Raw genomic sequence first — 12064 nt, forward strand, 5'->3', positions numbered from 1 at the left:
CTGTAGCTGGGTCTCCGTGATCCTAGAAATTGGGGTCAAGTGAGGCAGCACAAGCAAAATGGTCAAGACCAGGTATCAAATGCTGGCTTAGGAGCAACGCAAGCAAACAAATGTGTGATCTTGGATGGAGAAAAAGTTGCGTCTAGGTCAATATTGGGACGAATAGCAAAACTCAAATGTTGGCTATGCATTAGATAATAATATAGGGCTGCCAGATAAAATAAGGCTGCCCAGTTAAGTGTGGATCTCTGATCAACGACAAATAATTTCTTACCATAAATACATCCCATGGAATAACTGGGATACACTTATACTAAAAAATGATGTGTTGTTTATTGGCACTCTACATTTAAATGGCTGTCCTCTGTTTTAATTTACTAAATCAAGCAGCCCTATCATATTATTGCACAATGTAAAACCCCTTGACAGTGATAATAGCACTGGAATTACCCAGAGCGATGCCCATCTTCCTACGAGACACCCCGGGAAGTACTGAGGGGTAAGGCGCCCAAATGCCCGTGACTTACTCTCAGATGGTTCAGCAGAAATATGAAGGGTAATAATGAAATTAATAACAAGCAGTGGTGCAGCACATGTGGCAAAATGCTGACCAACGGTGATTGTAGAGATAACGAGGCAAACGGTACTCGATAGACGCAGCACCTCTAACATTTGCATGAAGCTGCATAGCTGAGAATGAAGCGCAGGACAATTCCCCCACGACCTGTCTTTGTGGCCTGATTTTCTATGACTCCATCCATGGCAGCCGCACCAAAGCGCTGCTGTGTGCCGATCTACTCTTGGGGGCTGGTGAAGTGCATTATGGCCCACCCACAGGGTGGCACCCCACGGACCATGAAGGAGAAGGGGAGGGACATTTGAACCCACTGGTTAAAAAGATGCCCAGAAGTTATTAATTGGGTTGAATGTTCCGTGTCATGTTATTAATATGGAACCTGTGTAAAGTAGGATGCTTTCATGCACATTTCAAAGGATATTGCTCCACACGCACGTGGGCATTCACACACGTATGTTAGGTGTGTGCATGAGCTCTCTCCTGCAACGACCCCCGGGGAGCTGTTAACACAGATTCCCTGGAGACGGGCCCAGTGGAGCAGGTAGGCTTTTGCTTTCCCTTTGACTCTTTCTGTGTAATTGGCATTCCTACCAACACGGATTCAGTGCAGTTTGGCGTGGCCCCGGCTCACAGCGCTTTTCATGGCTGAGCCCACCTCACACCAGCCCCATGCAGCAGGCTGCAAAGTTTGCATTTTACGGGTGACAAAGGTGAGTCACAGAGAGATTAAGTAATTTGCTTAAAGAAGTACAGCAAGTCAGGAGTGGCATTCCATAGTGTAACGCAGGAGTTGACTCCTGGAAGGTTCTTGGATTCGTGAGGCTGAAAACAGACAACGAAGCCGTAGGTAAAGGATTCATACCAGAGTTATATTCTCAAGGCAGCTGGTTGAGACACAGGAATTAGCGTCCGCCAGCGCTGCAACATCTGCGCTTGCTAACATAGGCACGCAGTTATATAGCTTAGAGAACAATGGCCGCTCATAGCCAGCTGGTTACATGGGGAGAGAGGGGGCGTCCAGGGGGGTCTGCGCATGCACGGGCTACATGCCGAGCCAGTATTTTCCCACGTGAGGCCGAGAGCCTGGCTCCACTGCTCTCCTGGCCCTGTCCCAACACATAGTTCCCACTTTTACCTACTATGTGACACTGTCTCTTCATGTGTTATTTTCAGTTTTAATCTATTTAAAAAATTCACTGCAATGTTCTGATACAGGACATTTCTTTATTTCTTTACATGATTTTTTCTTTTTAACAGAAGAAACAAATAGCCTATGAGGAATTGCTTCATTATCGGTAATTCTTATGGTTCGCTGGTTGCTTCCATCCCTCACTGACCACAGCCTGATGGGAGGCACAGGTGAGGGAAGAACATGCCTTTGGGAGTCACGTGACCCCCATTCTCACCCCAGCTCTGCATGAATGGCAGCGTGATCTCGGTCAGGCCCCTCAGGCCTCCTGGCGGCAGCCTCTGTCTGCAGAGTTAGGATGGTGCTGACCTCCACAGCCCTCCTGCACAAAGAGCCTTTGGCTCTCTCCAGTCTATTTTTGCCTGCCACCTCTCCCAGGGACCTGTGGGCCTGAGCTAATTTCCCTGGCTGGCCCCAATCCAGGCACTCAGGTGCAGAGGACCAAGCTAATGAGGCCAAGGTCATGGGCCAGTTATCAATTCTTGGAGGTATCGTGGCTCTGTCGCCGGACTGCAGCTCCCCCACCGGTCATGGGCTCAGCACAGGCGGATCCCGGGGGTTGAAGACACGAAGCTGCCCCTGCGAGTCATCACGTCCAGTGGGAGTCGCTCAGTGCCCGGGTCCCCATCACCCTTTGTGGCTGCAGTGTGTCCCCAAGTCACACTGACAAGCAAGGGACCTGAGGAGTATGTGGAGTGGGGGCAGGGAGAGGACCAGGTGGTTTATCAGGTGCGGCCCCCTGCCTGCAAGCAGACCCAGCCCTGGTCAAGCTGGGAAGATGGGGACCACTTCTGCTTCTGTGAAGCTACAGTGGAGGAACGTCCACATTCCCCCAGGGGGCCCACTGCACGGCTTCCCTCTCTGTGAGGCACGTTCATCTTCCTACTCAGGGGTGATGTACACAGGCCTTCCCCTCTTACAGTTCTGTCAGCCACAGGTCTGCGGTTGTCCGTTTTGTTCACTGCCGCACCCCTGACACCTAGATCAGTGCCTGGCATGCATACAGTAGGAGCCCAATAAACACTGTTTGAAGCAATCCGTTCACTTTTGTCCTAGAGAGAGGCTTTGGACTCCGTCTGAAACAGCGTCACCTATGAGGTCTGCGTGGTTGTTTCCAAATAGCCCTGTTCCAAAGGGTCAGGAGAAGCTTGAAACCGAGTGAAGGCTGTAGGAAGAAGGAAAAATTCCTTTCATAGTGTGCTACCGTCCCTCAGTTTCAACATTTTTGAAACTTAGAGATTTTTTACTCCAGGGTTTTCTCAGTTCTGTTCAGTGACTGCTTGCTACTAATTATTATATTATGTTATTAATTTTTAATGAACTTCTTACCATCATCCAGGATTGGAACTAAGCCCAAGTATCGATTCATTAAATTTTCATAACGACGCTATAATTGGACAGTACCATTATTCCCATTATGCACGTGAGGAAACTAAGGCAGACCGAGATGCAGCCATTTGCTGAAACTTACATGGACAGGACGCGCTGTGGCTCCATCCACCTCCAGGCCCACCTCCCTCCTCGTGCTGGTGGCGCTCAGGACCACCTGTGCCTGCCAGTGTCTGTCTCCCAGGTGCTCCTGAGCACAGAGTCAGGGATTAATCCGGTGTGGGTTATACCGTCTGGTGCGGCCACACCACCAATCCTGCTCCGCAGTGACAGGGAACGAAATGTGGAAACCGGCAGCAGCCTCAGTGAGGCTCCTGCGAATCGTGCTGAGTGTAGAAAGGCCATCCCCCAGCGTGTCATACTGGGTGAGTCCATCACGTCACATTCTTGCAGGACAAGGTCGTAGACCTGAAGCTTAGATCAGGAATGCTGAGGGCTAAGGAGGCGTGGAGGTGGGAGGGAGGGACGTGTGTCTCCACAGGGATCCTGTGGTGCAAGGGTTGTGTCTGGACTCCATCTGTGTCAACATACTGGTTGTGCCATGGAGGGGCAGGCCAAGGAAGCAGCATTTGGTGCAATGAAATATGATTAGCCGCCGAGAGCTCCAAAGGAGGAACTGGCTGGTTGTGTGCTAAAGGTGTGTGTGTTTGCATATATCGCATTTATATGTTTATCTGCCACATTTGACATTTTTGGGAGAGGCCCCCATTGAGGGAAACTGGGCAGAGGCTACATGGGATCTCTCTGTATTACTGGGGACAGCTGCAAAATAAAAGGCTTCATGGTCCAAAAGAAGGACGCAACTCCTGCCCTCAGGGAGCTCATGTCTAGGGAATGAGACCTCACCCCACACGCCCAGGTCACTTCCGGACATCACGGTGGGGTGACAGGGGCGACCCCAGCCCAGCAGACACGGAGGGCTTCCGATGCAGCCACGGTGGAGCTGAGTCCTCAAGGGGTAGCAGGTGAGAGCGGGGGAGGCCATCGCAGGCAGGCAGAACAGCGTGAGCAAGTGGGGCGCTTGGGCTCTCTTCCCGCAAAGTCACCCCCGGGCCAACCAGATCTCAGACCGTCCCATTGCAAAAGCGCATAATGCGGGCTATTGCCCAACTGGCACATGAGAATTGTAGGTGGTGGACAAAATTATCCTCCTTCAGTCCTTTCAACCTTTGGTGCCTGCTGCTCTTATGTGCAGAGCCCCATCAGAGGAGTAAAAGCATGAAGATTCCTTTGTGAACATCACGCCAGGGGCCGGGCGCCTTTATTCAGCCTGACAACATCATCTTTCACATTCAATTTAGTAAAAAAGCAGATGTCAATGCTCTTTCTGTTAAGAGACCATTTCTTTCTAAAACACCGGGGTTCTTTTCTGCATAGGCTTAGCCCTGCTTTAGGAGTATATATGATGGCAGCTTAGTGGTGGAAAGAGTGAGGGTTTGGGGGCCAGAGAACCCTGCATTTGAATCTCAATTCTACCACTTACTAGCTATGGGCTTGACCTTCAGCCTCTGAGTCTTAGTCCATCCATCTCTATGATGAGACTAATTGTACTAAACAGGCCAGTGATACCAAATACACACGACTATGGTGGGTATAACGAGAAAACATTTGCCAAAGAACCTAGTGTAATGCCTGACGCGTAGTAAGCACCCGGTAAGTGCCTCGTTATCGTCAGCAGTAATTCTAGCTCAGGTAAGAAATGAGAGCTATGCACCCTTCACTGTGCTCTGGGAATAGTACCATGAGTTCTGGGGCTTTGCTTGGATCAGCCAGGATAGTCTAGTGTTGCTGCAGTAACAAACACCCCCAAAGCTCAGTGCTTTCCGACAACAAAGGTTACTCCCTGGTATTGATACATCCCCCCCAGAGATCTGGTGCAGTTCTGCTCCTCCGCTTCCTTCCTGAACCCAGGACAATGGAGCGGCCCCTCTCTGGAACACTGCTGGCAGAGGAAAAGGGTCTCGTATCAGCATGAAGTGCTGTGGATTAGAATTGACACACGTTACTGTCCATGTGTCACAAGTCCGTGGTCAGAGCCGGTTACACATTCCCACCCAACCATAAGGAGGACGGGAAGAATAATCCTCCCGGGCGTCTACATGCAGGGAAACCAGAAAACATAGCCAACAGCCCCAGGGGCTACACACTGCTTTGAGAACCGCTGCGCAGCCCAGAGGGAAGGCTGCACAGTGGGAGGGAGGCAGGAGGCAGAGGGGGGCCAGGAGGACACAGAGGGCCTGGCATGGAGTGTGATCCCAGGTCAACGTGCAGGGCTGAGGCTGGAGGAGCACTGGGCGCCTTTCTCATCAGAACCCGACCCAAACTCACCCTGGCCCACCTGTTCTGCAGGCCAATAGCCAGCCCTGCTAGGGCGGGAGTCCCCACTCTCAGTGTGGATGGTGAAGCTGGATGTGACCTGTTTCCCTGGCCCTCAGCTGAGGGACAAGGCACAGTCACACGACACTGTTTCTCTGCACCCACCCCCTGTGCTCTGCTGGACTCCAGGACCTACTGAATCTTCTAATAGCCTCGGGAGCCCCCAGGGAGTGTGTGGTGTGCTCTCACCCTGGCCCTCTCCGCTCCTTCCTGGTGCAGCCACCGGCCTCTCCCTGCTCTGGCTCCTGCATCTCCTGTTACTGCTGACGTCAAAAGCAGCAGCCCTGCCGGTATTGTCCTCAAGGTCCCTGGGCTGCAGACGTGCCGCTCCAACACCAGTGATGTTTGTGCTGACAGTGCCACCTCCCGTCCCGGCACAGCCTGCTGGCAACGGCCAGGGCTCCGCCTGGAGTCCTTGCCAGAGGATTCGGCGTGAGTCCTAGCCCAGGGAAGCTTGCTCGAGGGGCCGACACTGCAGTTCCAGCAGTGTCCTTCATGATCCATACTTTGTGCAGCGAGAACTGTGTGACCCTGGGCAAGTCACTGCCCTCTCAGGGCCTCAGTTTTTCACCAGATAAATGAAGCTAGGGTATCCTGCCCTGCTGGACCCTGCCGGACTGTGAGACCCAAGGAGGACCCGAGTAGTGGCAGGAGGAGTGCCTCAGTAGGTGTGAGAGGTGAAGGGAGGCAAAGCAGGATTGCAAACAGAGAGACCAGACAGGAAGTGGGGTGAACTGGAATCTCAAGCTGGCCACCCAGACCCAGCTCAGGCTGCTGAGCAGATGTGAGGGTATTACCGGCTCCCTGGGTTCCTGCGATCTCCCAGGATGGCAACCCAGAGCAATCACCACAAGGCAGTTCAGGTAAGAGGCAAAAGTTTACTAGCTTGTGCACAAGGGAACCAACACCGAGAAAGGAAAGGTTGGGTGACTCCTGGAGAGAAGTTGGGGCAGGGTTTTCAAGGGAGCGCGGCGGGGCAAAAGCTACGTCCAGGCCGAGGTTTCTTGGCGCCTGCGCAGTGCGACACGTGCGTCTTCATGTGTCGCATGTGTCACTAGCACAGTAATTCTCCACCCCTAGGTGTGATTTTTAGTATTAATACTTAAATTAGGGAAGGTCTCTTTAGGGACACTCTTGGGCCTCCCTGTGCATGTGCGGTGATAGCGTCCTGGTTGCTGGTATGCGGATCTTTCTGGTTTGCCTCCTCCCAAGGCTCCTGGACGCTGACCGGTGGTGACCTCGGGCGGACGTTCCTGTGAAACAGGTCAGGCTCCAGCAGCGGACCTTTCTGACTCAACAGCAGGAAGTTGCCCTCCTCTTTCAAGGGGCTCCTGTTGCCCATCTCATGTTTAAAGAATTATAGATCATTTTATGTGAAATTTAAATATTGGCAAATAAATCTTTAAATGATGTAGGTACAATGATATATATGCAAACACACACACACACACACACACACACACACACACACACACACACACACAGTGGCTGGTCCCATACAGTGCACAGTTACCAGCCAATTTTCTACTTCGGGGTTTAAGTTGCCAATTTTTTTTTGTGTGTGTGGGTTGTTCTTGTTTTTTTTTGCCAATTGTATTTTATTATACCAAATGCTGCTTCTTTCATTTCTTCCTTCTCTTCAACACCTCCATAGTATTTCCTAGTGAGAATGGACCCTGATTTGCCTACTATATCTGAAGGACAACACTATTACCAGGTTTCCTCAATTTCTTTTTTATTAGGAACAATGGTGGGCTGGCAACCAGCTCTGGGGATGACAGTCCCCCTGGGACACTACCCAGCCCAGTACACTCATGTAGTTTGCCTTCCGTGCTCTCCAATGAGAACCAGATCTACACTGGCTCCTTGATACAGGAAGGTGAGTCAACCGTGGCAAACGGAAGGAAGGAGAAGGTGCCTTTCCAGCCACACAGGTCAGTGTGGACCCTGACTTACACGAGCTTAGGTGACAAACTAGAAACCCCGCAGAGGTTTTCTCTCTAAGGCCAATGTGTGTAACAGGCCTGTATCTCTCCCCCTGGAGATCACAAAGGATGTGTAAGCAGCTTGTCGGGGTGAGGTACCAATTCTCACGAGGAACATGAAGAATTCGTTTGCTGTTTGGAAATGCTCTGACCAGTGAGTGTCCCTTGTTCCGCACCATCCATCACTACCTGCCCATCCAACATTCAGGAGACACATTTTATATTGGGGGCCTTGCTTCATTGGAGGAGTCACGGAAGGCTTTGCTGAAAGGGGCACTGGAGCTCACCAAGCGTTGATGAAGATGGGGCTGAGAGTGGCTGAGGCAGAGGAAAATACCTACAAAGTCCTGTGGCTGGGAGGGCGGTCCAAACCCGACCTGAAGTCCAGAATCGGAAGAAGGCCAGCATGAGTTACCGAGGACACTGCTGGAACTGCAGTGTCGGCCCCTCGAGCAAGCTTCCCTGGGCTAGGACTCACGCCGAATCCTCTGGCAAGGACTCCAGGCGGAGCCCTGGCCGTTGCCAGCAGGCTGTGCCGGGACGGGAGGTGGCACTGTCAGCACAAACATCACTGGTGTTGGAGCGGCACGTCTGCAGCCCAGGGACCTTGAGGACAATACCGGCAGGGCTGCTGCTTTTGACGTCAGCAGTAACAGGAGATGCAGGAGCCAGAGCAGGGAGAGGCCGGTGGCTGCACCAGGAAGGAGCGGAGAGGGCCAGGGTGAGAGCACACCACACACTCCCTGGGGGCTCCCGAGGCTATTAGAAGATTCAGTAGGTCCTAGAGTCCAGCAGAGCACAGGGGTGGGTGCAGAGAAACAGTGTCGTGTGACTGTGCCTTGCCCCTCAGCTGAGGGCCAGGGAAACAGGTCACATCCAGCTTCACCATCCACACTGAGAGTGGGGACTCCCGCCCTAGCAGGGCTGGCTATTGGCCTGCAGAACAGGTGGGCCAGGGTGAGTTTGGGTCGGGTTCTGATGAGAAAGGCGCCCAGTGCTCCTCCAGCCTCAGCCCTGCACGTTGACCTGGGATCACACTCCATGCCAGGCCCTCTGTGTCCTCCTGGCCCCCCTCTGCCTCCTGCCTCCCTCCCACTGTGCAGCCTTCCCTCTGGACTGCGCAGCGGTTCTCAAAGCAGTGTGTAGCCCCTGGGGCTGTTGGCTATGTTTTCTGGTTTCCCTGCATGTAGACGCCCGGGAGGATTATTCTTCCCGTCCTCCTTATGGTTGGGTGGGAATGTGTAACCGGCTCTGACCACGGACTTGTGACACATGGACAGTAACGTGTGTCAATTCTAATCCACAGCACTTCATGCTGATATGAGACCCTTTTCCTCTGCCAGCAGTGTTCCAGAGAGGGGCCGCTCCATTGTCCTGGGTTCAGGAAGGAAGCGGAGGAGCAGAACTGCACCAGATCTCTGGGGGGGATGTATCAATACCAGGGAGTAACTTTGTTGTCGGAAAGCACTGAGCTTTGGGGGTGTTTGTTACTGCAGCAACACTAGACTATCCTGGCTGATCCAAGCAAAGCCCCGGAACTCATGGTACTATTCCCAGAGCACAGTGAAGGGTGCATAGCTCTCATTTCTTACCTGAGCTAGAATTACTGCTGACGATAACGAGGCACTTACCGGGTGCTTACTACGCGTCAGGCATTACACTAGGTTCTTTGGCAAATGTTTTCTCGTTATACCCACCATAGTCGTGTGTATTTGGTATCACTGGCCTGTTTAGTACAATTAGTCTCATCATAGAGATGAATGGACTAAGACTCAGAGGCTGAAGGTCAAGCCCATAGCTAGTAAGTGGTAGAATTGAGATTCAAATGCAGGGTTCTCTGGCCCCCAAACCCTCACTCTTTCCACCACTAAGCTGCCATCATATATACTCCTAAAGCAGGGCTAAGCCTATGCAGAAAAGAACCCCGGTGTTTTAGAAAGAAATGGTCTCTTAACAGAAAGAGCATTGACATCTGCTTTTTTACTAAATTGAATGTGAAAGATGATGTTGTCAGGCTGAATAAAGGCGCCCGGCCCCTGGCGTGATGTTCACAAAGGAATCTTCATGCTTTTACTCCTCTGATGGGGCTCTGCACATAAGAGCAGCAGGCACCAAAGGTTGAAAAGGACTGAAGGAGGATAATTTTGTCCACCACCTACAATTCTCATGTGCCAGTTGGGCAATAGCCCGCATTATGCGCTTTTGCAATGGGACGGTCTGAGATCTGGTTGGCCCGGGGGTGACTTTGCGGGAAGAGAGCCCAAGCGCCCCACTTGCTCACGCTGTTCTGCCTGCCTGCGATGGCCTCCCCCGCTCTCACCTGCTACCCCTTGAGGACTCAGCTCCACCGTGGCTGCATCGGAAGCCCTCCGTGTCTGCTGGGCTGGGGTCGCCCCTGTCACCCCACCGTGATGTCCGGAAGTGACCTGGGCGTGTGGGGTGAGGTCTCATTCCCTAGACATGAGCTCCCTGAGGGCAGGAGTTGCGTCCTTCTTTTGGACCATGAAGCCTTTTATTTTGCAGCTGTCCCCAGTAATACAGAGAGATCCCATGTAGCCTCTGCCCAGTTTCCCTCAATGGGGGCCTCTCCCAAAAATGTCAAATGTGGCAGATAAACATATAAATGCGATATATGCAAACACGCACACCTTTAGCACACAACCAGCCAGTTCCTCCTTTGGAGCTCTCGGCGGCTAATCATATTTCATTGCACCAAATGCTGCTTCCTTGGCCTGCCCCTCCATGGCACAACCAGTATGTTGACACAGATGGAGTCCAGACACAACCCTTGCACCACAGGATCCCTGTGGAGACACACGTCCCTCCCTCCCACCTCCACGCCTCCTTAGCCCTCAGCATTCCTGATCTAAGCTTCAGGTCTACGACCTTGTCCTGCAAGAATGTGACGTGATGGACTCACCCAGTATGACACGCTGGGGGATGGCCTTTCTACACTCAGCACGATTCGCAGGAGCCTCACTGAGGCTGCTGCCGGTTTCCACATTTCGTTCCCTGTCACTGCGGAGCAGGATTGGTGGTGTGGCCGCACCAGACGGTATAACCCACACCGGATTAATCCCTGACTCTGTGCTCAGGAGCACCTGGGAGACAGACACTGGCAGGCACAGGTGGTCCTGAGCGCCACCAGCACGAGGAGGGAGGTGGGCCTGGAGGTGGATGGAGCCACAGCCGTCCTGTCCATGTAAGTTTCAGCAAATGGCTGCATCTCGGTCTGCCTTAGTTTCCTCACGTGCATAATGGGAATAATGGTACTGTCCAATTATAGCGTCGTTATGAAAATTTAATGAATCGATACTTGGGCTTAGTTCCAATCCTGGATGACGGTAAGAAGTTCATTAAAAATTAATAACATAATATAATAATTAGTAGCAAGCAGTCACTGAACAGAACTGAAAAAACCCTGAAGTAAAAAATATCCAAGTTTCAAAAATGTTGAAACTGAGGGACAGTAGCACACTGTGAAAGGAATTTTTCCTTCTTCCTACAGCCTTCACTCGGTTTCAAGCTTCTCCTGACCCTTTGGAACAGGGCTATTTGGAAACAACCAAGGAGACCTCATAGGTGACGCTGTTCCAGACAGAGTCCAAAGCCTCTCTCTAGGACAAAAGTGAACGGATTGCCTCAAACAGTATTTATTGGGCTCCTACTGTATGCATGCCAGGCACTGATCTAGGTGTCAGGGGTGCGGCAGTGAACAAAACGGACAACCGCAGACCTGTGGCTGACAGAACTGTAAGAGGGGAAGGCCTGTGTACATCACCCCTGAGTAGGAAGATGAACGTGCCTCACAGAGAGGGAAGCCGTGCAGTGGGCCCCCTGGGGGAATGTGGACGTTCCTCCACTATAGCTTCACAGAAGCAGAAGTGGTCCCCATCTTCCCAGCTTGACCAGGGCTGGGTCTGCTTGCAGGCAGGGGGCCGCACCTGATAAACCACCTGGTCCTCTCCCTGCCCCCACTCCACATACTCCTCAGGTCCCTTGCTTGTCAATGTGACTTGAGGACACACTGCAGCCACAAAGGGAGACGGGGACCCGGGCACTGAGCGACTCCCACTGGACGTGATGACTCGCAGGGGCAGCTTCGTGTCTTCATCCCCCGGGATCCGCCTGTGCTGAGCCCATGACTGGTGGGGGATCTGCAGTCCGGCGACAGAGCCACGATTCCTCCAAGAACTGATAACTGGCCCATGACCTTGGCCTCATTAGCTTGGTCCTCTGCACTGAGTGCCTGGATTGGGGCCAGCCAGGGAAATTAGCTCAGGCCCACAGGTCCCTGGGAGAGGTGGCAGGCAAAAATAGACTGGAGAGAGCCAAAGGCTCTTTGTGCAGGAGGGCTGTGGAGGAGCACCATCCTAACTCTGCAGACAGAGGCTGCGGCCAGGAGGGCTGAGGCGCCTGACCGAGGTCACGCCCCCATTCATGCAGAGCTGGGGTGAGAATGGGGGTCACGTGACTCCCAAAGGCATGTTCTTCCCTCACCTGTGCCTCCCATCAGGCCGTGGTCAGTGAGGGATGGAAGCAACCAGC

Source organism: Rhinolophus sinicus, chromosome 1 (genome assembly GCF_057876585.1).
Source record: "Rhinolophus sinicus isolate RSI-liver-muscle chromosome 1, RSI-T2T, whole genome shotgun sequence".
NCBI lineage: Eukaryota > Metazoa > Chordata > Mammalia > Chiroptera > Rhinolophidae > Rhinolophus > Rhinolophus sinicus.